At 46.7% G+C, this 25739-nt stretch overlaps 1 protein-coding gene across 3 annotated transcripts in view; it reads right to left on the reverse strand.

Annotated features, from left to right (window-relative positions):
• Positions 1-25739, reverse strand: part of ints13 (integrator complex subunit 13) — a 70421-nt gene that overhangs the window by 35487 nt on the left and 9195 nt on the right. For 2 of the 3 annotated variants that reach the window (XM_061229640.1, XM_061229641.1), the window contains exon 2: positions 17900-17975. The exons of the other annotated variant lie outside the window; for it this stretch is intronic. The gene's annotated coding sequence lies outside the window, so the exon portion shown is untranslated. The remainder of the gene's footprint in view (positions 1-17899; positions 17976-25739) is intronic. 3 annotated transcript variants of the gene reach the window in all.

The following is a 25739-nucleotide window of genomic DNA, read 5'->3' on the forward strand; positions in this document are numbered from 1 at the left end:
TTTTGGCCTTTTCGTAACCCCCCTTCGCTGCTCGACACACAGCAGTGAGTGGAGTGGCCCTCGTTTTGACGTCAGAACAAGTTCAACTCCTAAAGCAGGGGAGGGGCAAAGAGGGGTTGACCCTTCTCCTTAAAAACGGCATCAGTTCTCCTAGTTGCACCATCCTGCATTTTTACAAGAAAACCGGCTGGCGTTGTTCCAGAAACTCGCTTGCTCTCTGGCTTCTGACTCAAGCTCATCCAGAAAGTCATAGAAGAACCCAGAATCACATTAAAAAAAACTGCAGGCCTCCCTAGCCTCCGTTGTGGTCAACAGTCCTGACCGTGTGGCTTCTCCACTAAGTGTGCGAGAGAGGGGCCTGACAAACTGTCCCTGATTCCTCCACAAAGTATTACAGTATTGTCACAATAACTTGTAGAATCAGCACATGGGGAGAAATAAGCATTGATTGCTTATACTTTTTAAAAAAAGAAGAAAAAAAAGTGCAGGCCTCCCTAGCATCCACAAGGAAGATCCATGGGAGAGGGCCACACATTGTCATCAATGACCATATAGCTCAAGCTTGTGTTGTAATAAAATACATTTTCACTTACTCCTATTAACAATGTTTTCCACTTCCATAATAATAGTTTTCCTTTCTCTCTGTTCACATTTCTCTCCTTTCCCCCTCTGAAATAGCATTTTATCATACAACCCATGAAAGTGTGGTCAGATTATCGCAGACTGAATTCATGCTTATTGTGCAAAACGGGTGTCTAGACAAATCCAACCACTGGAACTTGAACCCTGGGACCATTTTCAGGAAACAACACACAGTGTACTTTCATTTCCCACTGCAATTCCTGCCTTCCTCCACCAGGGGTCGCCGTTGACTCGCAGAAGGACCAGACTACCAGAAGATGTTCTCGACATGGACGTGAATGCTGAGCAACGATACCCCACGTTTCTTGTGTTTTTCCTATATATTGTAAAAAAAAAATTAAAATAATTAACCAGGTGCCTTTGACGTCACCCACTAACTATCCATGGGCTTGTGAAAATCGTTTTTTGAAACCGCGGAAGCCAAGTTTACGGGCGCTGCCATTTTGTGCAATTTGGCGCCAGAGACTGCTGAAAGTCAAGAGTGCGGCTTCTCCACTAACCGTGTGAGAGAGAGAGTGACTCCACAAACTGTCCCTGATTCCTCCACAAAGTATTACTGTATTGTCCTAATAACTCAATAACTTGTAGAATCGGTACATGGGGGAGACATTAGCTGAAGAAAAAACATTGATTCCGTCTACATTTTGGGAAAACACTTTTTAATCACATTGCTCCCATTGACTTGCATTGGCTGAAACGCCTATACTGGAGCCAACCACAGTGGCGCTAGTGAGCAGCGTCTATCAACATGACCAGGGAATGCGCATCCGAAAAGAATTTGGCCCAGTTTTGGCCGCTTGGTTTCTGAAACCTGGTTCAGCAGCGGGCATTCAAACGGCAGTTAATCCACCGAATTGCAGCAGTTTTTTTTTGGGAATGATTTTTCCAAACTTCAAAGCCAGTGTTGGAGAATTCCATTCCGTCAGAGCCGGACGGACCACATCCTGCCCCATCCCACGGCGTGCCGGCCATATCACTGCAAGGTCCAACTGCAACTGCCCGGTCCAACTGTACCTGCCCAGCCAAACTGCACCTGCCCGGTCCAACTGTACCTGCCCAGCCAAACTGTACCTGCCCGGTCCAACTGTACCTGCCCAGCCAAACTGTACCTGCCCGGTCCAACTGTACCTGCCCGGTCCAACTGTACCTGCCCAGCCAAACTGCACCTGCCGGGTCCTACTGTACCTGCCCAGCCAAACTGTACCTGCCCGGTCCAACTGTACCTGCCCAGCCAAACTGTACCTGCCCGGCCCTGTTCCTCAGATCTACAATTAACAAGGGATTATTTACCCTCTTACACCAAGCTATGTCAGACATGGCCACAAGTAATACAATTCCCCTGGTCATATTGTGTTTATGTCTGCTATATTGCAAGCTATAACTCGAAAAAGGCAATTTATGTTTTTGTGATCAACCTGAAGATTGAGGTGAATCAATAGGCTCCTATTTGGGGAAATTGTGGACACCTGGCCACTAAAACTAACCACGTGGAAGATGATGAATTAAAAAAACAAAGCAAATTATAACGAGCAAAACCAGCATTCTGTTGATACACTTATGAAAGGAATTAAACGCATGTTCAGCAACCTAATTAGGAGCCCATTGATTAACCTCAGTCAACATTTGATCAAAAAATAGTTTGCAATATAGCACAATGAGAAACATGGGAGTTTTCTTGTTCATGACATGCATGGCTTTGTCTGAGAAAACGTGGTCTAAGAGGGTAAATTATCCCTCTGAACATGGAAGGCAAATAACAGCTTGTTATTGTTCTGTGATTGCAAGTGCAGTTTTAACAAAAACCAGCATACACAGAGGTCCCCCAGGACCAAGTTTGGGAACCACTGTTGTAGTTTAAACGTAAATTAAAGGGTTTTTAAAATGCAGGACCGCTTGTGTTCAGAGTGCTGAACATCTTGACAAAGACATTCTCTGTTGGAGCTGCTGAATTCAGAAAATGAACATATTTTACTTAATCCTAACTCACCCGACATTTTCTCATACCAGACTCGTACTTACTAATTTTCCAATGAACTTTTAATGCAATCTAACATTTGTTAATCTCATATCGAGTCTGTTTTTATTGCCTACCTGTGCATAGTTTATCTTCATATAAAAAGTCTGTTCCCCATTTGTTAATATGAACAGCCAATGTGTTTTCTCATTTGTTAGTCAGCCATAATATAATTATTTAGTCAGGGGTTTTTGCTCATTGGATCTTGATGCGTTTTGAGCGCACTGCTGTATGCAAATAAAATCTTATTTGTACAGAGGATGGTGTGTGTGTGTGTGTGCGCGCGCGCGCAGAGGGGGGGCTCACTCTACCAGTTCGCACAATTTGAATAATTTATAACAAGAGCAGCGAAATGCAGCGCAAAGCCCTTATACACAAAACGACGGCCGCAATCACTTTCAGAGGGAAAAAGCAAAACAAAATAATTACAATAATGAAGAGAATTTTCTGAAATCAGGGGACCTAGCCGGCCCCTGTAATTTCCATAGCGATGATTAGGGTTTCTAGGATGGAGGATTAAGGTTTCGCGTGCGTTTGATTAGCGGATATGCAAATGTGCTGGCGGAGCGCGAAGACCCCGGTGCTCGCGGTGTGTCATTACCCGTGCTCTTCGGTGGGATGTTAATAATGGAAATTTAATTAATGCCATAATTGCGCGGAGGGGGTCATTAATACAAAAAGAGAGAAATAAATGCGCTCCGCTGCTATTCCGTCCCCTGTTGATGTTTCTATACGCCTCCTTGGAACCGGGAAGAGAGATGCAGTGTAAAATATAGGCTGAAAACCCGAGACTGCGGAAGCGCACCTTTCTAGGCTACACCGCACGAACGTTTCCATTAAACAGATTACCCCTTCTCTGTCTTTATCTCACATGACTAGTGGTGTGCACTCTGGAGGTGGCACGGATTTGACTGTAACGGTGTCTCTCTGGAGCTCGAGATTACCATATAACCATATTAAACATACTCCCCTTTTGGCTACAAGTGTCTGACAAACTTAGCAATTGTAGATTGTACAGTACTATGCAAATTATTTTATATACATTTGGTCTTAGGTGTTTTTTTTCCCCTGCATTAGTGTCAGGAGAAAAGGGCAAACTTCAGATTTCCAAACATTATTTCGTATCTTCGTATTCCGTTAAAGTAACGGTAATAGACCACTGTGTGCCTCTTTCTGTTTTGCGATAGACAAGATTGCAACAGTATTTCACAACAAGAAGACTCACTGAAAGTGTGATGTATTTGTGATCATCCATTTGTGATTGTGATGCCAGTGGTTAGATTGTGGCTGAAAACAAAAAGGCTGAATCGATGTCAGGGTTGTCATACACCCAAATGAATAATACATGATTGAGGGGTCAAATCAAATACTCTTTCATCCTCCCATTTAATCGGTTCTTGGCATAAGTTTGATGTGTCCTGATTATTGTCATTTCATCCTCATTATGTCCACTCCCGGTCTGCAAAGTGATGATTGAGGATCAAATAAGGCCACATTGTTTCTGATCTCTGTTCTTGAACGCATTAATCTTATTTCGCTCATTCGCCAGAAATGGGATTTGCAAAGCTGCGGAGATTATTCTCATTTCAATCTTGAGATATCAAAATTGCTTTGGAGGGAAAACAATTTAGGGGGGGGATATCAAAACTGACTTCGCATTGAAATGGGACGGGAAGATATCAAAGGCCTGAAAGAAACGGCCCCTTCACCAGCCCCGCCCTGTAGCAGTTTTTCAGTGGCTACGCCGTCTGCCGCTCAGACAATTACAGCCAAATCCAATCCGACGAGCTGCTCCCCAGATCCCATTCCCACATGAAAGCGTGCTCATCAACCCTGGCGCAGTTCTCTCTACAGAGAGGTGAAGTGCCTCTCCGTTTTACAAACAACAGCTGTTACGCCGCGCTTAAAGACACAAAAGGTTGACCGAGGGCTCCTATTCAACTACCGGCCGATTGCTCACCACCCGTCTCCCCTCCAAAATGTCAAACAAAGTGGGGAAACTAGGGAGCGGATTACAAGGGAGCCGATTTTAGATGCTGGTGCGCGTGGCCCTCTCAAACCATTTCCCCTCATGAACCGCTGTGCTGCTGACAAACCGAAGTGCGATTGAGAAAGTCCACTTTCACACACACACACACACACACACACACACACACACACACACACACACCCTAATCTCTTTCGACCTTCGTCGTCGAGGAGCTGCTGACGGACTGCGACAGCATCACTGTTCCCTGGAGGATACCGCCTCCACTTTTTTTTTTTTTTTTGGAAGAGGCTGAAAAAGAGGAGCAGATTTTCAGAGAACCGGCGACTGGAGCACGAGCTCTATCCTGGCCGGGAGAGCAACAGGGCCCGCTGCGTTTCTCTGTTACCCAGTGTAGCAGGGTTAGCTCTGGCCTGCCGCGTTTCTCTGTTACCCAGTGTAGCAGGGTTAGCTCTGGCCCGCTGCGTTTCTCTGTTACCCAGTGTAGCAGGGTTAGCTTGAGCCCCCTGCTTTTCGCTGTTACCCAGTGTAGCAGGGTTAGCTCTGGCCCGCTGCGTTTCTCTGTTACCCAGTGTAGCAGGGTTAGCTCTGGCCCGCCGCGTTTCGCTGTTACCCAGTGTAGCAGGGTTAGCTCTGGCCCGCCGCGTTTCTCTGTTACCCAGTGTAGCAGGGTTAGCTCGGGCCCGCTGTGTTTCACTGTTACCCAGTGTAGCAGGGTTAGCTCTGGCCCGCTGCGTTTCACTGTTACCCAGTGTAGCAGGGTTAGCTTGAGCCCCCTGCTTTTCGCTGTTACCCAGTGTAGCAGGGTTAGCTTGAGCCCGCTGCGTTTCTCTGTTACCCAGTGTAGCAGGGTTAGCTCGGGCCCACTGCGTTTCACTGTTACCCAGTGTAGCAGGGTTAGCTCGGTGAGGTCGCTAGTAAGCACAGTGCAGTGCAGGAAAGCGAAGGTTCGTAGCAGGTTACAGTAACAATGCTACCTGATGATGTAACCTTCAAATGAAAAATAATTTAGTTCCCCTTGGCTAGGGGCAATTTTGTCTTTAGCTGACTGGTAATGTGTTTGTCGAACAGAAAACGTGTTGGGGCTCAAGTGAAGATGATGCATTGGGGAGAAGAAGCCCAGATGTTTAAGGTTTGGTTCATGTTTCATTTACATGGGCAGAAGAGGGGATCTCCTCGCTAATGTTTCCACTCGACCCACCCAGGTCCGCGGGACCCCCTTCCCCTCCCTCACGGACAGTCCCAGGACAGGAAACTGGGCTCACAGCGAGCTGAGGGGGGAACCGGAGAGGAGGGACGCGGCGAAACGCTCGCGTTCGCGCAGCGGGGCGAAGATCCCTGGCGTGCCGCCCGTCGCTTCTGGGCCCCCCAGCTGCCGCCGCGCCCCCGTTGGCAGACGATCTTAGGCGCCGGGCCCCGCCCCCGGAGACGCCATGGCAGCCGCCTTCAGCGGGGAACATCTGGAGGGTCCTGGAGGAGTTTCGGTTTGGGGGGACGGGGGTGGGGGGGCGGCTTTTGATGGAGAGACAGGTGCTGTGGACACAAGCCCGGTCCCACTCACCGTGCCCTCCCCCGTCAGGTGATGCTCCATATGGTGGATGAGCTGGTCGCCCTCCGCCCCCGCCACCGCCCCCACCCCGTCGCCCACGCTCACGCCAACAGGCACAGCCAGACGAGAGCATTCAAGACCCAGATCTCCCGTTAAAGCTACCCTTTTCTTTTCACACTTTTTTCCAGCTCCTCGTGTTTGCAAAACAAGAGACTTTGTTCTTGGACAAGTTAGAACTATAACTGCTGAACACACATGCTGAAAATGTATTAAATTGATTAAAAATCACATATAACAGCCTCCACCCACTCAATCTATGAGCAACATTTATCGCCCCCTTTGTTTTCAAAACACATAAGCCATGTAGGACCCAAATTAATCTTTTGGTTTCCATTTTTTCCTTTAAGAAACTGCGGAGAAACGTCTCTCCCTGAATGATCCCTGAAGACTTTAATAAAAACTCAACATCTCAGAAGTCCCTTTGCCGTGTGTGGGTTTGGAAAAACCCTTTAACCTGCATATATCTTGTACTTTCAAATTCTAGACTGAAGACCTTGAAAACCTCCTTCAAGGTGGAACACGAGGAGCCAGGGACAGAATGCGAAATGGGCATGCGGGGTGATTTTATCAGCGTTGACAAATAAAATAAACAAAAAATCTCACAAATTCCTCCGGAAAGAATTCCTCTCGGTGCTTTTTCAGTTTGGGGAGTTTGAAGTTTCACTGACACGCTTTCAGGCTTCTTACAGCGAAGCAAGCTCCGCCAGCTGTGAACAGAACCAATCGCTAATTACCAATTAAGAGCCCACTGAGCGGCAGCCAATCAGAGCCTCTCTTCTGACTGCTCCTTCCCAGCCTGCACTGGGCGAGTCAGCAAACAGGGAATTTAGTTTGCCGTTTTTTTTTATCGAGGTTCTCTTCATGTGTCAGTTTCTCTCTGCATTTCTGCATTGAGGCAGCGAGTGCTTCAGTTCACTCAAACCTTTTCCTCGTCAGCGGCAACAGTTCAGCAGGACGAGGGCCCAGTTTTGCCCAATTTGTAGGCTGTACCGATTGCCACCACTGTGCGGTGACATTTGCAGGGTTATTTGGGTACGAGAGCCCCCTGACACAACCGCCGACATTTCCGAGCAGCGGCAGGCTCATTCAAAGTCGGCTGCCCCTCTTCTGTTCGGTTAACACTCTGATGTGTTCCGACCTCCCGGTGGTGGGGTGACGGACGGGTCCTATTGCAGACGGAATAGTGGAGACCCTGGCCATCTTCATCGTGCACGCCTCTGACTGCACACCTTGGCTCCACAGACCTTTTGGTTGGCATTTATATAGCGCCTTCATCCAAAGCGCTGTACAATTGATGCTTCTCATTCACCCGTTCATACACACGCTCACACACCGACGGCGATTGGCTGCCATGCAAGGCGCCGACCAGCTCGTCAGGAGCATTTGGGGGTTAGGTGTCTTGCTCAGGGACACTTCGACACAGCCCGGGCGGGGGATCGAACCGGCAACCCTCCGACTGCCAGACAACTGCTCTTACTGCCTGAGCCATGTCGCCCCCCCCCACCTTTTACATATTTTTTTTACATATTTTTTAAACAAATTGTTTACACTATTAATTGTTGGTTTGTTTTCACTTAATAATAATAAATGTGCATTCCTCCCTGGTGATACCACACTTTAGTATTCCTGAGACCCCTCTGGACAAACCTCTGTGGATAAGAACATTTGAAAAGTGATTGTAACATCATGACTGAAATGCCCTAAGTCAGGGGTGTCAAACTGAATTCCCAGTGGGCCGCAGTGTCTGCAGGTTTTTGTGATTTAATTTCAATCAGCTGCCAATTAAGGCCTTGAGAACAAGGCGTGTGGATACTTTAACCAATCAATGACTTGAATGAACCACGGGTCCCCAGAACATACCAAAAGCCAGCAGACACTGCGGCCCTCCAGGACTGGAGTTTGACACCTGCGCCCTAAGTAGTCAAATCGTTTCTATTTACATAATTTCATAATTTCCCAAAGGAATCTGAACCTGTACGGTTACAACAATGACTCTGAATTCAACGGTTTTTGGTCTGAAGGCAAGTTTGAAGCAAGAGATTCAGGTCCAACAAGATGAGAACAGGAAAGAGATGGAGAATATAAAGCTTCAAGAAACAGACTACAAGGTGCGAGACGGGCTTGGCGGCATGTTAAAGCATTTGTTTGTTTTTAGTTGCAATGATATCAATAGAAATACACCGCCAATGCACTTGGAAGTTGAAAAGCTGACACACTGCAAAATGTGTTGGTCCGTTCAAATAAAGGGAATCCCCAGTGCCTGTTATAGAGATATTTGGGCTATCATTCGGGTCAGCCTCCACTTTACTGGGGAGCTAACTGCGCTCGAGTACATACACACAAATAAAACTCACGTCATAAAACTCATTAAAAAACACATTAGTGGGGTTTCCATCCAACCATTTTCATGACAGTTTTGACATTTTAAAATGAATAATCCAAAATCTAAAGTGGAGTGCGGCACGGCGATTGCTCTATATTCACGAACTGACAGTGTTTTTGCTTTATTCTGTACATAAATACACAATAGCACTCCTATAAAATGTCTGCACTGCCATTTATATCAAAAGAAATGAAGACCAAATGCAATCTCGAAAGGACCTTTGAAATATTTATGTCTGGCAAATGATAATTAGAAAAGGTCCAGAAACTGAGTAGGTCTTAGCGATCCTATTCTTTTATATCCTTTCATATACAATTTGGAAAGGCATTAATCTCAGAGGCTGTTACTCAATACCTCACGACACTTGCAGTCGAAATGAAATTAACCAAATTATTTGGGTGCCCATTTTCCAATACAAATGGCATAAAAAAAACAAAAAAAAAACAATGCTCCATCACAGAGATATGAAGGAGTCCCCGGCTGCTAACAGAGAGCATTGTTCCTGCAAAGGGAGCATTTCTAAATTGGAGTTTAATGGGTTCTTTATGTATGAAAAATAACGAGACGAGATTTGACGCTATGCGCAGTCAAGAGGTGACCGCTTCAAAAGCCCGGAGACCGTCGCCATGGCAACGTGCTTCCGAGGCCGCGAGCGCGAACGTCTCCCCTCCTCTCTGGAAACCCGCGAGGTTCCCGCGAATTGCTTTCTCCCCTTTGTCTGGATCCTTCATCCGCCTTTGCTTTGGGGTCTCACTTCTTTAAACTGCTCTAAAAAAAACTCTCCAAACTTAAATTCAAATATGTGTTTTATCACAGTTGGGGGTGCCAGAGCTATGAACAAAATCAAATGCAAAATAAGTGCAAAAAAAATCCCGACAAAATTGAGGGAAGAGGAGTGAATACTAATAATTGTCATGACAATAGTAAATGAAATAATACATGAAAATATAGCTGCAAGCAGCAATTGCCCGGAGTCCAAGCATCATAACAACCGTTGGCAAGCACACAGACCAAGACAGAAGAAAGTCAAAACTAAGTTTGAATATTGCAATTATACCCGTGCTCCGAGTGTTGTTTGTCTTTTTCGTTCAATGTCTGTATTGTAGCCCCCTGGCCCGTGTCCGGGAATTAAAAAGAGGCGTGGAAAGGTTCGTGTTTCGCGGCGTTATGAATTATTAACAGCTGCCGCAGAGCAACCCACACAGGGAGCTGAGCTACCTTGCCATGAATCCGCAGAAAAGTATGTTTTACAGGACAGCGACAGGAGCTCAAAGGCATCACATAGCTGAGGGAAAATCAGGAATGGCCTCTCCTTCACCCACAAGTGATCAACACCAAAAATATATTTCTTGACTCAAGTTGAAATATTCTCCACAGTCTTCAGTTTATTCATTTATTGTTTGGTCAGCCATGCAGTTAATCAACTAAAGTGTTTGTTTCAGATTATATGGATTTATTTACATTTTAGTTTTACCAATTTTTTTCCCTCATTTTTCACAAGTAAGTACATTGATGTTCCAGATCATTTCCCCAGTTGTGGAACAAACCAGCTCAGAACTTCCATTCATGCCAGTTAGTTGCAAATAAATATTTTTGTTATAATAAGAAAGCAATGAAAAAATAGTGCCAGTGTAGATTCACCCAAAGGGTCCCTATATCCAAAACCTTTTTTCATCTACACAAAATTTGACCGGCAAACCGATGGATGTCAAACAGAACCAAGACACCGCTTCCCTTCCTCAACATGGACTGTAATTTACAGTTGCAGTGACCACTTTCTTGTTTCTCTCTATAGAGACTGTTGTCCCAGAAAATCAGCAGTTTCCACACAGACCCCGCCAAGCACAGACAATCATTCCACAGTCAAAGTCACTTAGATCACATTTCTTCCCCGTGTTTTCCAAAACGGAATGTCTTCACCACGTCTGCATGCTTTTATGGATTCAGTTGCTGCCACGGGATTGGCTGACAAGATATTTGCATTAACGAGCTGGTGTACAGGTGTACCTCATGAAGTGCATTTCAATCATCGATAACTATTTTGGTTATTGAATTTGAACAAGGCGATCATAGCCTGATATTTACCAGCGTGTGTTATCACGGTCACTGAACCTGTGAAGTTTTGTGATTGCGCTGGACTGCGATTACGAACGCATCGTGGTCGTCCCTGTCATGGCCGCCGGTGTAAATTAATTTCAAATTTCTCGAATTCTCCTTCCAAGTTCACCTCAGAATCCAGTCTCTGCCTCTACTCGGTCACCTCTGTCAACAGACGACACTGCGGCGGGAGTTTAATAAAGGCTGTAATTGCCGTGTTTCTGTTTCACTCAGGTTTCCATCCGGTTAAATACGTTTTAATAATTGAGAGAGTCTCCGTAGGACGATGGCGCGGGCGGACGGACGGGGGAAGAGAAGGGGGCGGGCGCTCGCTAACCGACAGTTCGTCGCTTTATTTTTTTAAACGAATTATTTCATCGCTCCGACTTGTTTGCGGTTCGTAAAAAGCGAAATTACGTTCGCAAAGTATTAATAAAAGCCGACGCAGGGAGGCGTGAGGCGGGGAAATATATTGGATAGCCGAGAGCAGATGTGTAAGTGCGTTTTATTGATCACGCCCAGTTCTGTACAACGGGGGACCTTTCAGTCACCATGGCAACTGGGCCACCCTCCGACTGCTGGCATTGTTTTCAGCTCCTCGACTGCAGACTTTCGGAGAGCATTATTCTGAATATGTATAATAGTTTCTCCACGGGGGTGAAACTGGACTTCATTTGCAAGCCCCCCCTCTCCTCCCTTGGCAGTTTGGGCCAGAACTTTTCTGGCTTGCTGACAGGGATTCCTCAAATTCGATTTAAATAACCGCCCCCCTTCCTCCCCTCCCCTGGCTGTGTGCCTCCTCCAATAGCCTGGCACCTGTCCCTGCCCAATAGATATACGTATCAAGCGGTTTTGTGCCGCGGGCACTGAAATAAGCTGCAGTCGCTTCAGTCGCTTGCGTACGACAGGCCGAAACGCTATAATCTCCCAGCATGCAATATGATAAAGCAACTGTCATGCCCACCGGCGCTGGCTTCGTAGCCGCGCCGCGTCTCGGCAAAAAAAAAAAACAATTGCAGCTCGTCTTATTGCAAAGCGCGCGATGAAATTGCGAAAGGAAACCTGTATCTGCGAATGTAGTTTTGGGTAATTTATCTCCATTTGCATGTGTGACACAGCAGAGCAGGGCAGGAGGGAACTCCTGACGCCCCCTCGGGGTTTCCTGTTATTGAACAGATTGTTGGAGGGAATTTGTTCGGCGAGTATTTGAAACGCGATGTTTTCGAGGTACCGGCTCAGTGGCGGCGGAACGGAATAATAGCGGGCGACGGAATAATCGAGCCCCCACCCCCCCCACCCCCTGTCTTTGAGACGCGTCGATGCTAGCCTCACTCCATTTGCAAAGCAAGGTTCTGAATATTTCGACAACACCAAATGCCAGACGTACTTCCCAACTGGAGACAACGAAACAGCCTCCATCCCCGATGACTGAGAAGTGCACAAACAAACCCGGTCGATCGCTTTCATCCGCAAGCCGGTTGACGACGCCTATCCATTCCGCTCCCGCTGCTATGCAATTCCTCACCGTGATGTGAAACAATTGCGACATGCGGAATCTTTTTTTAAGGCGACACCTTGGTTCAGTTTGCTTGAGTGTAAACTTGCCCCAAAAACTTTTCGCTGCAGCGGCGACAGACATAATTGTTGATAACGATGATACGATCATTCTCTTTCTTTTCTTTTCTTTTTTTTTCTCAAAGATAATGCTTATGTAATTTTAAATGGAATCTGTCATTAATTGAATTACTCCTCCTGAGAATTTGCGAGATAGAACCTATCCGTGGTGAGATGTGGAAAGATAACTGGGACTCAGCAGTAGATGCTTCCAAAGTACATGCCGGGTGATGTGTGAAGTTCAGATAAGTAGCAAAGTATCATTTTAAAATGTAGCCTGGAAAAACTTTTAAGGAACAATATTACAATGTTAGTTTTTTTTTTTTACTTACACTTTCCCTCCATCTTTCATACTATTTCCTACCAACAAACAGCCCAGTTTCCTTAAAAAAACTAAACAAAACAAAACAACAACAAAAAACTGCTGAAGCAGGAAATGTCAAACAGTGTCTGTCCTGTGGACTCTGTCCACTGCTGGAGGGCAGACCTAAAAGTTGGTTTTACAGGGTTAGCCACTGCCTGCAGTTCAGAACCTCTGAAAACTTAAGACTCCTCAAAGACAGTCAGTCGAGCATAGACACAGATCACAGGGTCCACCATCTAATGAGTTTATTTGGACACTGAAACTTCTGTCTCCCTTACCCTGACGCTTAAACACCGCAGGTTTCTGTAAATTTACGACCGAGCACAAAGCAGTTTCAAAGGAAGTTCATCACAAGCACCTGGAACTCCTGTTCCTAATTAGTGTCCTGTTGCTTAAAAAAAGAGATCGGTAGGAACGTAGGAGTCCACCATCTGGTCAGCCTGTGATATTATCTGTGGTACATTTAATTTTACACACACACACACACACACTCCCTCTTACCCGTGTCTAATAGTTTATGTTTCAATTGGCAGTTTGAATCGTTGCGTTCACGTGACTGGTAAAGAAACATTAGTTAAATGTCATGACTCTGACCAAACTTGTGAACAAGATGATTTTGGCTATTTGTCTGTAGCAGTAGTAATGTGAAGGACAGACAGTACTGCTGTCTGTATTGAGAGCAGAGTTCAGGTGAGTACTGCTGTCTGTATTGAGAGCAGTGCTCATGTCAGTACTGGTGTCTGTATTCAGAGCAGTGTTCAGGTCAGTACTGCTGTCTGTATTCAGAGCAGTGCTCAGGTCAGTATTGCTGTCTGTCTTGAGAGCAGTGTTCAGATTAGTACTGCTGTCTGTGCTCAGAACATTTGTTTGCATTGGCTCTTTGTTTAATATCTATTTAAAAACAGCCATTCTGATTGCGGCAGGTCTTTATAAGTGGCAGCTCAGGGGCACGATCACTATAACGGAGTGATAATGAGACTAAATAGCCGTGCACTTGCGACGCATTGATCTCATCACCTGAAGTGTAATTAGTGGGATGGAGGCACCTCGTGGCCATCCGGAGCAAGCTGAGCGTTGGTATCGGGGCAGACTCCTGTCATCCTCTCCCTCCCCGGACACTCAAAGCCGCCAACCGCCCGCCTGTAACGGCGGCCCATTACCATATAAACGAGACGCTCGCCACGACCTCCAAACACCCCCGACCCCGGATCTCACCCCCTTATCTGGAGCGTGGATGTGTACTTTGAGTTTGCCCTGATGTGATGCGTGCGGTGAGTGACGCGCGTTTCTCACACTGTTAGAAGAATCGGTTGGAACGTATTAGAACTCGGTCACGTGACTGACTCACGCTCCGTGTAGCGAGAGCAATTTCTGAATTGGAAAAAAGAATCTTCTTCAAAAGAATGGATAACCTTAGAAGTTATCAGCCATTCAGAAGCAGCAAGATATTAACCTCCACCCCACCCCCACAACAGAAAGTAATTGTTTTAATTACTGAGGTTCTGATCTTGTCTGCATGTGGATGGGCTACTTTAGCCTACTATCCATACAGTATGAAAATGAGCATATCAACATTATTCCCACTCTCAACTCACACTTGAGAAAAAGCAAGTCAAAGTCACATAGATGCACAGGCAGCAGCAAAGGAGGGCATTAACAGGGCATTGCTCTAAAAGGGCTTGTGTGCTCAGTCAACCAACCCTGTATAAATAAAGCTTAATACAAATAAAATGTACTCAGCTAATGTGACATCTGAAGTTAACATTTTAGCCTTGTATTCAATTGACTTAACATTGACACAAAATTGAATTCGCTTCATGTCTCGTCTCAGAAACATAAATGTTATACAGCTCAGTGAGTATCAACAGCATTTACATTTAAAATTATGGTGTGAAGATGAAATAAACTTCAGTATATTTTAAGTCGAAGTTGAAGATCAATGTTGATTGAATCGAAGGCTTATTCTATTTTCTGTTTGTTTATGCACCTTGAAAGAGAGATTTCTTTCTCAAGAGGATAAATCTTCTTTCTGAAGAATTATCCTCTTGAGGTAGATTGTGTGTGTGCGTGTGTGTATGACTGTGTGCGCATGTGTGAGAGGTAGAGTGTTTGTGTGTGTATGTGTGTGAGTGTGTGTGTGTGTGCATGTGAGAGGTAGAGTGTGTGTGTGTGTGTGAGAGGTAGAGTGTGAGAAGTAATGTGCGTGAGGTAGTGTGTGTGCACGTGAGAGGTAGTGTGAGTGAGTGTGTGTGTGTGTGTGTGTGTGTGTGAGTGAGTGTGTGAGTGTGAGTGAGTGTGTGTGAGTGTGTGTGTGTGAGAGAGGGAGAGTGTGTGAGTCTGTGTGAGTGTGTGTGTGTGTGTGAGTGAGAGAGGGAGTGTGTGTGTGTGTGTGTGTGTGTGTGTGTGTGAGTGAGAGAGGGAGTGTGTGTGTGTGTGTGTGTGTGAGTGAGAGGGAGTGTGTGTGTGTGTGAGTGAGAGAGGGAGTGTGTGTGTGTGTGAGAGAGAGGGAGTGTGTGTGTGTGAGTGAGAGAGGGAGAGTGTGTGTGTGTGTGAGTGTGTGTGTGTGAGAGAGAGGGAGTGTGTGTGTGTGAGTGAGAGAGGGAGAGTGTGTGTGTGTGAGAGAGGGAGTGTGTGTGAGTGTGTGTGTGTGTGTGTGAGAGAGAGGGAGTGTGTGTGTGTGTGTGTGTGTGAGAGAGAGGGAGTGTGTGTGTGTGTGTGTGTGTGAGAGAGGGAGTGTGTGTGAGTGTGTGTGTGGGTGTGAGTGAGAGAGGGAGTGTGTGTGAGTGTGTGTGTGTGTGAGTGAGAGAGGGAGTGTGTGTGTGTGTGAGTGAGAGAGGGAGTGTGTGTGTGTGAGTGAGAGAGGGAGTGTGTGTGTGTGTGTGTGTGTGTGAGTGAGAGGGAGTGTGTGTGAGTGTGTGTGTGTGTGAGTGAGAGAGGGAGTGTGTGTGTGTGTGTGAGTGAGTGAGAGAGGGAGTGTGTGTGTGTGTGTGAGTGTGTGTTGTCTTCCTCAGACAGTGTGTGTGGGGGGCGACAAAAGAGGAGACGCAGCCACCCTGGTATCCATGAATTATGGAAATGAGTGGAGATTAATTAAACAGCGCACACTCTAGACTGTATTATTTAATCTGCTCCGAGCCCTCGGAGACCTGAGCCGATATCGGGCTCCACGGGAGCGGAGGGAGGGCCAGGCGACACCGCATTTTGGACGCGCGGGCGGCGGCCCTCGGCAGCAGCTGTTCCTCCGCCCGTCGCGTTCGAGAGGGTCGCCCCGGGCGCCTCGTCCGCCCCCCCCGGTCCCATTTCATCTCCATCCTCACAGTAGAGACACCTTTTTTCTGCTTTCACGTTTTACGCGTGCTTAAACGGAATCTTTTTTCAAACGTAATTACTTATTTATTTTTCTTGTATGCTTCCCCACGCATCTCATGCAAGGGGCCTTGGGATCTACAGGTTTGCTGTCGGTTTTTTGGGGATTTTTAATTCCCCTTCATGCACCGCTGTGCACATCTAAATGGCACAACGTGATAAATGAAACACAGTGAAACGTACTCAGTCAACCTGAGTTAGAGGGATCAAAAGGGATCAGTGGGAAATAATAAAAAAACTAAAACTAAAAAAACACTGATGTTTGGACTGTGTACCATCGTGAGAATCTTCTGTCGAAAGAATAACGGAGCAAGTGCCAGATCTGGCCATCTGCTTTGCTCACGTGGCCAGAAAAATCAGCAGTTATTAAAGCTTAATAAAGCATTCGTGAGTCAGTTATACTTCCTCTATTAGAAAGGAAGCACCCATTTCCTTTCTAATAACACACAGACATATTATTAATGTTGGAAAAGTGTTTATGGAATTATGTAGAAAGCATTTAAACATTCATTTAACAGTTATTACTGTGCTATATCTATATATGTTTTCAGATCATGTTAAAATGAGGAATTCACACAAAACTGCATAAATATTTTTGTATCTACTATGAAATATACGCTCAGCGAACACTTCATAAGGTATTTATGACTTATTTTTTTAGACTTATTAAGGAGAGAGGAAGTTGGGTCCCTAAATGAAAAACGAACCCTGCCATTGGGCCCTTGAGCAAGGCCCTTAACCCCAAAACTGCTCCAGAGGCTCTCTCTCTCTCTCGCTCTCTCGATCTCTCCCTCCATCTCCATCTCTCTCTCTATATCTCTCTCTCCCTCCCTCCCTCCCCTACTTGCAACTATTCTCCCTGGCATTTCTAGCAGGGCATCTTTGCAACAAAAAAAACAACCAAAAAAAAACATTGGATCTCCCCTGATGAAATAAAGCTGGAAAAAAAAACCTGAAGAGCGCTGTCATTTCCTTAAACTTCACAGGCAGAGAAGCCCTCAAACCCAGCTTCCTGTCTCCCTTTCCGTCGTTCGTTGGTTGGTTCGTTGGCCCGGGTGGAGCGTGTGACAGCGAGGCATCCGCCCCCCGGTGGTGGCGGGGTTTAGGAGCCGCCGTCCGTATCACTGACACCCCGCACAAAACCAAGGAGCTGCACTCTCTCCCTCGGTCCCCGGGACGAATATCTGTGGGACAGCCAAATCCAATCAATGTGGGGGACGGTGTCAGCTTGACGAATGGGTGCATTACACGCCTCCAATATGTTTTTCTTTTGTTTTTGGGTTTTTTTTTGCCATCCAGGAAAACGAACAATCTTGAACAGAAATATCTAAATTCATAGGAATTTTTGAAACGACGCAGCAAAATGTTGACAACCGCGCAAATCGACGGCCTTGAATTAGTGAAAACGCTGTCATGCACTGTGACTGAGGGCCAGGTTGGAAAAGATTAGGTGGCGGGGAGAGGGTTTTGGGCCCAAATATCAATAAATCTGCAATATTTATGTAAGGGAAGTTAGCCAGTGCTTCCTTTTGTTTGTTGTGTTTTGGAGGAACAGAACCCATACATTTTACCGTGCCTCCGTGATTCATTTCATCCTCCTGCTGGTAATGAGTGCACAAAGCAAACGGAACATGAATAGTTTATTTGCCCTCCTCCCTCCCATTATCCTGAAGGACTGCCCTTGCCTTTACTCAGCTGAGTCTCTGACGGGGTTATGGAGGAGGGGGAGAGACGACGGCACTTTTAATAAAAGCGACTGCCAGTCTCGGGGATGCTTGTGTTATGGTGGTTACCGTGGTGACAAACAAATTGGGGAAACATACCTGATGTCTCCACGGCCTGTGGCCCCCAGGTTTTAAGGGCCCAGGTTGAGGGCCCTCTTCTCGGCTGCTCAGCATCCTTTAAGAGATGAAATCATACAACTACATTACTTGGCTGAGGCTTTTATCCAAAGCAACGTGCTAAGCAGGAGACAACCCCCCCCCCCCCCCCTCCGCCCTGGAGAAATGTGGGGTTAAGGGCCTTGCTCAAGGGCCCAACAGCTGTGCTGATTTTATTGTGGCTACATTGAGGATCGAATGGAACACATCTAGGTGTAAATGGCAGGAAATAAAAGCTGAAATTCTGAACTCTTGTTCGTCTTTTTATCTCAACCCCAGATGTATTCAGTGTACAGCAAAAACAAAGGGGACTGCAGAAGCCATCACTGCATTTTGTATGAAAAAGAACTGGGGTTGGCCTTCTCTTTACATGAGAAGGGAGCAGCACTGGGTTATGTTTGACTATAAGCCCATTTGCTGTATTGTATCTTCACAGCCTTATTAATTGGTGAGTTGAACTTTATGAGACTTGTTCACAGTGCTCCAAGTGCCTGCAATTCACACTGAATAAGGGAAAATGGCCTTTAGATACTGTGCTCCGTACACTCAGACTAAACTATAACAGTCCCTCAAAGTCGGTCCTTTTTTTTTTTTTTGCCGACGAGTCTTTTGGGTTATAACCGAGAAGAACGGAGCTGTTAGAGGGGCAGTTGACATTGTAACTGCCGCTGTAGTCCAGGTCGTTGATGCGGACCCACGTGCCCTCCTCTTTAGGCCCGAGCCGGCCCTGTCTGCCGCAGTGCGCCAGCCTCCGACGGTGCATTCTGCGGCAGGGGAGCCATTTTGTCTCTGGTCCTTGGAGCTGCTCGAGAGTGAGTCATCGTCCGGTGCTACGTCCGATTTCACACTCCCGTTCCTTCCCGGGAAATTGCCACCGAAAGACAAACGGCCCGTTCGACGGAGACAGAACCCGGACCGCGCTCCCCCCCCCCCCCCCCCCCCCGAGGACAGGGGGCTACCTTGGTCCCACCACACGCACAAATATTTCTGGAAATGTATTTCTGTAGTGACTGAAGGAGTCAAAGAAACAAGGAAAAGGGACAATGGAAAGGGCTGCAACACATTTGGAAATAAATCATACTTTGTCCGTGATTTATTTATTTAATCAGGTAAAAGTGATCAAGGACAAATTGACAAAAAGGTTCTTTCAAACTAGGTTGAGGCAGTGCATTGTCAAGGACAAAATGAGGGAAACTCATATTAAATTGCTAAAAGACTTTCTTGACCCAATGGGATATTTCTGTAAATGATGGCAGCTGCTAAGACGCCAAGATGTTTCCTAACAACCTAATACGTTTTTTCGATATTGGTTAAGAAATGGAAGTTCTGGAAAGGACTGGCAGGTTATGCCATACTGGGACTTCTGGATTTTTCTGACATGTGGGGAAGTGATTGCAGCATGTCTTGGTACCCTTTTAAAGATTGTCAGCATATTTTAACTCGAACAAGATAAAACTGTAAATCGGGATAATTTTGACCAGGATAAATGTGTGTGTGTGTGTGTGTGTGTGAGTCTGTGCTGGGACCGTCCATGTGTGAGCAATGACCTCACAGAAAGGGTCAGCGTCCCTTCTTCATTTAATATTAATGAGGTCGCATGTCGAGGTTTAATATTAATGAGGTCGCGTGTCCAGGTGTAATATCAATGAGGTCGTGTGCCCTGGTTTAATATTAATGAGGTCGCGTGCCAATGTATTCAGGGACTGACGAGTGGATATTTGGAGAGCTGGAATGTCGTTTATCACGCCTGGCCCGTCCCCATCACTGCGTCCGCTTTTATCTCTTAAATGTTTTATTTTCTTTTTGCGCGCGAAAGACTCGCCGAGCGGTGTAAACGAACGAGTCGCACGGCGGGCGATAGTCGCCAGAGAGAGAGAGACTATTTCCAGGGGGGGAACGGGGACGGAAGGCAGCAGAGCCCTGACATCAGGAACGTGCTGTTGCCGGGTTTGGCACGGCATTTGACGTGTGACGGCGTTTTTGAATTGAAGAGAGGAGGGAGGGAGGGAGGGAGGGAGAGAGACAGTTCAGGAGACAGAAAAGCTGAGACCAAAAAGAGTGGGAGAATGAGAAGAGAGAGAAGGTGTTACTGAATTGCCAAGTTTTATTTTCAGTTATTTGGTTTGGACAATATGGTACAGTGCATTTCCATGCCAGAAAAGCACGGGGGAGAGAGAGAGATGGAGAGAGACAGAGAGAGAGGGAGAGAGAGAGAGAAATGGGGGAAACTGAATATAGGGAGAAGGGGGGGACAGACCGAGAAGATAAATTGGTAGAGCGGAGAGAGTGGGAGAGCGCAATAGGTGCCGACAGGAGGGGAACCCCCAACCTCCTCCCCCCCGTACCCCCTCCTCCCCCCTCCCCCCCCCCCCCCTCCCGCACGGATGATGTCACACACCGGGACTCAGCGCGAGGCTCAGGGAAGAGGCAGACACAGCTGCCTGCCAGAGGACTGAGGAGGCACAGGTATGTACGCTCAGGTACCGTTCCCTCTCTCTCTCTCTCCCTCTCTCTCTCTCTCTTCTCCTCTCCTCTCCCTCTCTCCTCTCCTCCGCTCTCTCTCTCCTCCTGCGAGACCACTCAGGAGGTGTAGCTTGTGTGTGTGACTGCCGGTTTCCGTGCCGGGAGCTCGGCGGCCGTCTTGCGAGCGGTTATTCCCCGGGCTGTTTGCATCAGGACCCTGGGGGCGGTGCAGGGGACCGGGGGTGGGGGTGGGGGTGGGTTGGTTGTGGTGCAAAGTTTTTGGTGACTGACGGAAAGGGGGGATAGGACCGTAGCGTGACCGCTTCGCTCGGTGTCAGAGACGGGGTCTGGGGGGGTCGGTGTGCGTTTGCATGTCCCTGCCTCCGAGCTGCAGTTTTTGGAACTGTGTGCGAGAGTGTCTGTGTGTGTGTGTGTGTATGTGCGTGTGTGTGTGTGTGGGGGGGGTGTTCTGGGACATGGGGGATGCTGCGTGTGTGTGTGTGTATGTGCGTGTGTGTGTGTGTGTGGGGGGGGGTGTTCTGGAACACGGGGGATGCTGCGTGTGTGTGTGCGTGTGTGTGCGTGTGGGGGGGGGGGGGGGTGTTCTGGGACACGGGAGATGCTGCGTGTGTGTGTGCGTGTGGGGGGGGGGGGGGGGGGTGTTCTGGGACATGGGGGATGCTGCGTGCGTGTGTGTGTGTGTGTGTGTGCGTACGTGAGTCACAGTGACCGTTCGTCACTGGTCCGTGCCGGTTACCGCTGTGCGGAGCCGTAGAACGTTCCGGTGCAGGCGGTGTGTCATGGCTGACGAGGCGTCTCGCTCCCTCCGGCGATTCTGACCACCCAGAGAAACCCACACCCTGAGCGAAGACTCACCTGACACTTCCTCCCACCTTAAAATCACACGATGGCAAGAACCCGAGTCTGAGATCACACAAGGGTGTCCAGTCTCGTCTCAAAACGGCCAATGTGGGAGCTGCTGTTCAGTGATTCAACTAAACTTTGCTTGAAAATGCCAACTTTTTGTCCTCCTAACCATTTCTTCCTCTTCTGTCTGCTAGTCCTCAAACAGCTTGTCATCCTGACCTGACAAATTTGGACAGTAGCTTCACCTCCTGTGGGATTGTGTTGCTTATGCTTTTTGTGTCAAATGCTCACATATTTTTTTGAGGAATTTAGGATTTTAAAATCGAATAACTGATTCAGTGATGGAACGTTCAGAATTTGAACACGTTTGAAACTGACAATCGGGCACTGCAGATGCCACAGATACAGAGCGTCTCTCTCACAAAGCTTCTCACGGACAAAATCTCCTGCCAGGTGAGTAAAGTTAGCAATATGAATGTCAGTTCAACCCAAAATAATGTCAGTACGTTTTCTGTGAGTTATAATTATTGTGAGCTAACATGCTTATTTCAAGCCAACATAAAGTTTGTCCCCAAACTTTCCTTTCTGGTTAACTAATCAAGGTATTCAATTAAAACTAAGAAGAACCAGGTGTCTTAGTGCTGGGATAAAACAAAAACCTGCACCCACATCTGCCCTTTTCGGATAATGCTGGACAACCCTGATAACGTAGTGTCAGTGCCCACTCTTTGGTTGAATCTGCAAACACCACGCAAGACCTTCCATTGAAACCAACCCCAGTTCTACATTATTTGAACACAAATTTCTACATGGTGGCTGTGCTGTAGAATCACCCTTTAAAGGACGAGGCTCCAGACCTGAGTGAAGCCATTTTCACAAGCATACTAGTTTTGAATTCAAATACTCTTCTGCACTTCTTACCTGGCGTATTGATTACTTGCCTCGGTTCCTGCAGTGCTCTATTTACAAGCCTTCACCGTTGCACTGTAGCAAAACTGCAAATGGTAAATAATTCTGCTGCAAGGCTATTGACGAGGGAGTAAGCATTTTTTCCCCCCACACCACCCCAACTGTGGCTTATCTGCACTGGTTACCTGTTGCCTTTAGAATCAATTTTGAAAGTTCTATTGATTACATACAAGGCCTTCCGTGGGTTGGCACCCAAATATATTTGTGAACTGTCTAACTCCATACTGTCAGAGGCCTCTCAGGTCAACCAGCCTTGGACTTTTAGCTGTTCCAGAGTCTAGACTGAAGTTAAGAGGTTTTTATAAATCTGCTTTCTGTGATGTGCCCTTTCTCTTTTTTCCTGTGTTTTTAACTCAATATTTCCATCATTTTATAATTTCAATTGATTTATTTTGTATTCCTTCTTCCCTTTTTATTATTGCCATTATATATACTCAGTGATCACTTTATTAGGTAGACCTGCACACCAGCTTGTTAATGCAAATATTGACTCAGCCAATTATGTGGCAGCAACTCAATGCATAAAAGCATGCAGACGTGGTCAAGAGGTTCAGCTGTTTTTCAGACCAAATGTCAGAGTGGGGAAGAAACGCCATAAGTGACTTTGACCGTGGATTGATTGTTGGTGCCAGACAGGGTGGTTTGAGTACCTCAAAAACTGCTGATCTCCGGGGATTTTCACACACAACAGTCTCTAGAGTTTGCAGAGAATGGTGCGAAAAACAAAAAAACATCCAGTGATCCACCTCAGGAAGGTGACAGTAATGCAAATAACTACACATTACAACAGTGGTGTGCAGAAGAGCATCTGAACGCACAATGCGTCAAACCTCTAAGTGGATGGGCTACAGCAGCAGAAGACTTAATAAGTGAAAAAAATAGGTCACAGTCACATGTTGGCACAGAATATTGGCGACGATTGCACAGCGCCTAACTATACCCTGGGCAGAAGGAAGAGCTGATAATTCCACCTGTTGAATACACAGGGCCCCTTTAACCATATTTACATGCCTACTTATATTCTGATGTGACCCTGCATGCTGAAGGATTCTATGACCTGAATTACATTCACATCTTACTCTGATGACCCTGACTGGAATAAGGCAGCATCCCGATAATCTTTACAATGCTCGACCACATTTGACTTCAAGTTCAATCATGTTGAAAAATAGTTCATAGGATAACGGGATATTGATTCCTCTTTTATATGGACTACTGAGTGATGTTGACACCTTATTCCGAATACACTTCCACCCCAGAAATTATATTTGACTAAAAATAGTACGAGAAGAAAAATGACTAACAATCACCAGCGGTCATTCTGTTTTGTGTAGAAAGGTTCCTGGTAGTCGGTTAACTTTTGCGAAAAGTTGTTACATTGTCAAGGGCATTAATGGGTTAACATGCGTCTGCCTTTCCCGATTTTCCCCGAATTTCCGGCCGTAATTCCCTCGCTAGCCGGTAGCAAAGTCAAACCCGAAAAGGGTTTTCAGAAAGGCTGCAATACCCAAACGCAAGAGAGACAATCCCCCCCCAGAGAAATGCTTGCAGAGAAATCTCACGCATGTCATTTTCAGGGTTTACTCCAGATGAGCCGCCGGCCGCGTGAACGGGAATATCAGCCGCCGCCGTCGTATTTCACGGTGTCTGGGAGCGGCTCGCGGGGAATCGGACCGTGGCCGGGAGAGGGGGAATTATGGGGAATTGAGCGCGCGTGTAAATGCGCCTGTGCCAGCGTCCTGACGTGACTGAGAGGGAGCGATGGGGTTTTTCTTCTCTGTGGAGAACCGCCGTCTGGAGGCAATATGCAATTTACACTGCGGCTGTTTGGCAGCCTCTTTAAGCCGTCGAACCAACAGCCACCCCCATGCAAAAAGTCAAATGGGTGCCATCGTCGAGAAGCGTGTGGGAGAACTTGCGAAACAACTGATTTACAAAAATTGTATGTCACACAAAAAACATTCTTTGAAGACATTCCTTTCGGTTGCATTCTCGGAGAAATTGAATATTTTCAGAGATATTTTATCAGCTTTTGTTGCTCTTATATCCCCACTTAGCCCCCAGGTTTAACAGTGGAAAAACATTTAAGAAATATAGGACAATGACAATGAATGCAGCAGTAAATTACTGTATGAGTATTTACTGTCGGATTCTCCATGTTTGATTTCCGCTGCCATTACGAATCCTGGGTTATGATACTTAATAGAACTTGACGATTGGCTGGCTATTATTGCCTACATTAGGACAGGAAAATGTGTTTTCCCATGAACAGAAATCGTTTTTCTGATAATAAACGATAAATAGTAAACGGCGTCGTTACCCTGAACGACGTCCTGGACTCCTCGGGTCTCGGGTCACAGGTACGGCGGGAACACAATCTAACGCGACGCCTCTCATTGTAATTTAAATGGAAATCCTGTCGCGTTTTATTCCAGAGACTTCCGCAGGAGCGGGGGGGGGGGGGGGGGGGGGGGAGACTGGAGCTGGTTACGAGCCGAGGAACACGCCGGGTGGCATCGACACCGGCGCGCCATTGGTTCCCTGCCCCCCCAAACGGCAGAGGCGGGGTGGTAGAACAGACCTCCGGTTGCAGACCAGGGTCCCAGCCTTCCTCCAGGTGGGTGGCTGTCGTGACCCGTACGTAATCACCACAGACGGGACGGGGGGGTCCCGGGGGATCCCGTACACTGGCATTGATCTCCTACACATTTGCTGTGAAATCCCCCAGAGCCTGCATTTGTTAATATGCGTGAAAAAAAAACAAAAAAAAACCCCTACCTACTTTTGCTGAATTTAAATAAGTCAGCTCCGGAATTACTGGCACCCTGTTTTCGGATCATTGAATCGTTAAGAAGACACACTACAGATGTTGGAAAATAAATGTGAATAACTATTATTTTTTTTAGTTTACAGTACTTTTTGTGCATATTCATCAAGGGTGGCCTGATACATGTATGAAATGCAAACATCAATTTTCTATTCTTTGTTAAATTGCTACACGTTGTTTTAAGATGTAGATTTTTGTCTCACTATTCATGACTGTACAGCATCTTGCACTGAATGATTGATTTTATCATGATTGCTGAGCAGTTGTATTAATACTAGCAGCAGCAGTAGTACATCAATTGTGTGGCTTGCCTGTTCTGTTCCCTGTATCTGAAACGGCACGCTTGGCTGGCTTTGTGCTTGCGCAGGTATCATAGATGCCAGAGCTGAACGCATTTGTCTGAAGATATTCATGCATTTTGAGGGGGTTTTTTTTGTGACGTCCAATCATGCGAATGTGATCCAGTCGTTTCTCTTGGGTAGCACTGCGGAGGGGAACGGATGCCTCTCGGCTGTCGGGAGTTCAAAACGCGAAACCAGAGTTTTAGTGACACGGTGTCTGTCGGAAGTTCTGCTTTGTGCGTCGGCAGCTTCTGTTGTTGAGCAGGTAATGCAAAATATGAGCACGCCAGAGATGAGTGTTTGCGGGCACGCGGTA

This window comes from Conger conger, chromosome 19, assembly GCF_963514075.1.
Source record: "Conger conger chromosome 19, fConCon1.1, whole genome shotgun sequence".
Classification (NCBI taxonomy): domain Eukaryota; kingdom Metazoa; phylum Chordata; class Actinopteri; order Anguilliformes; family Congridae; genus Conger; species Conger conger.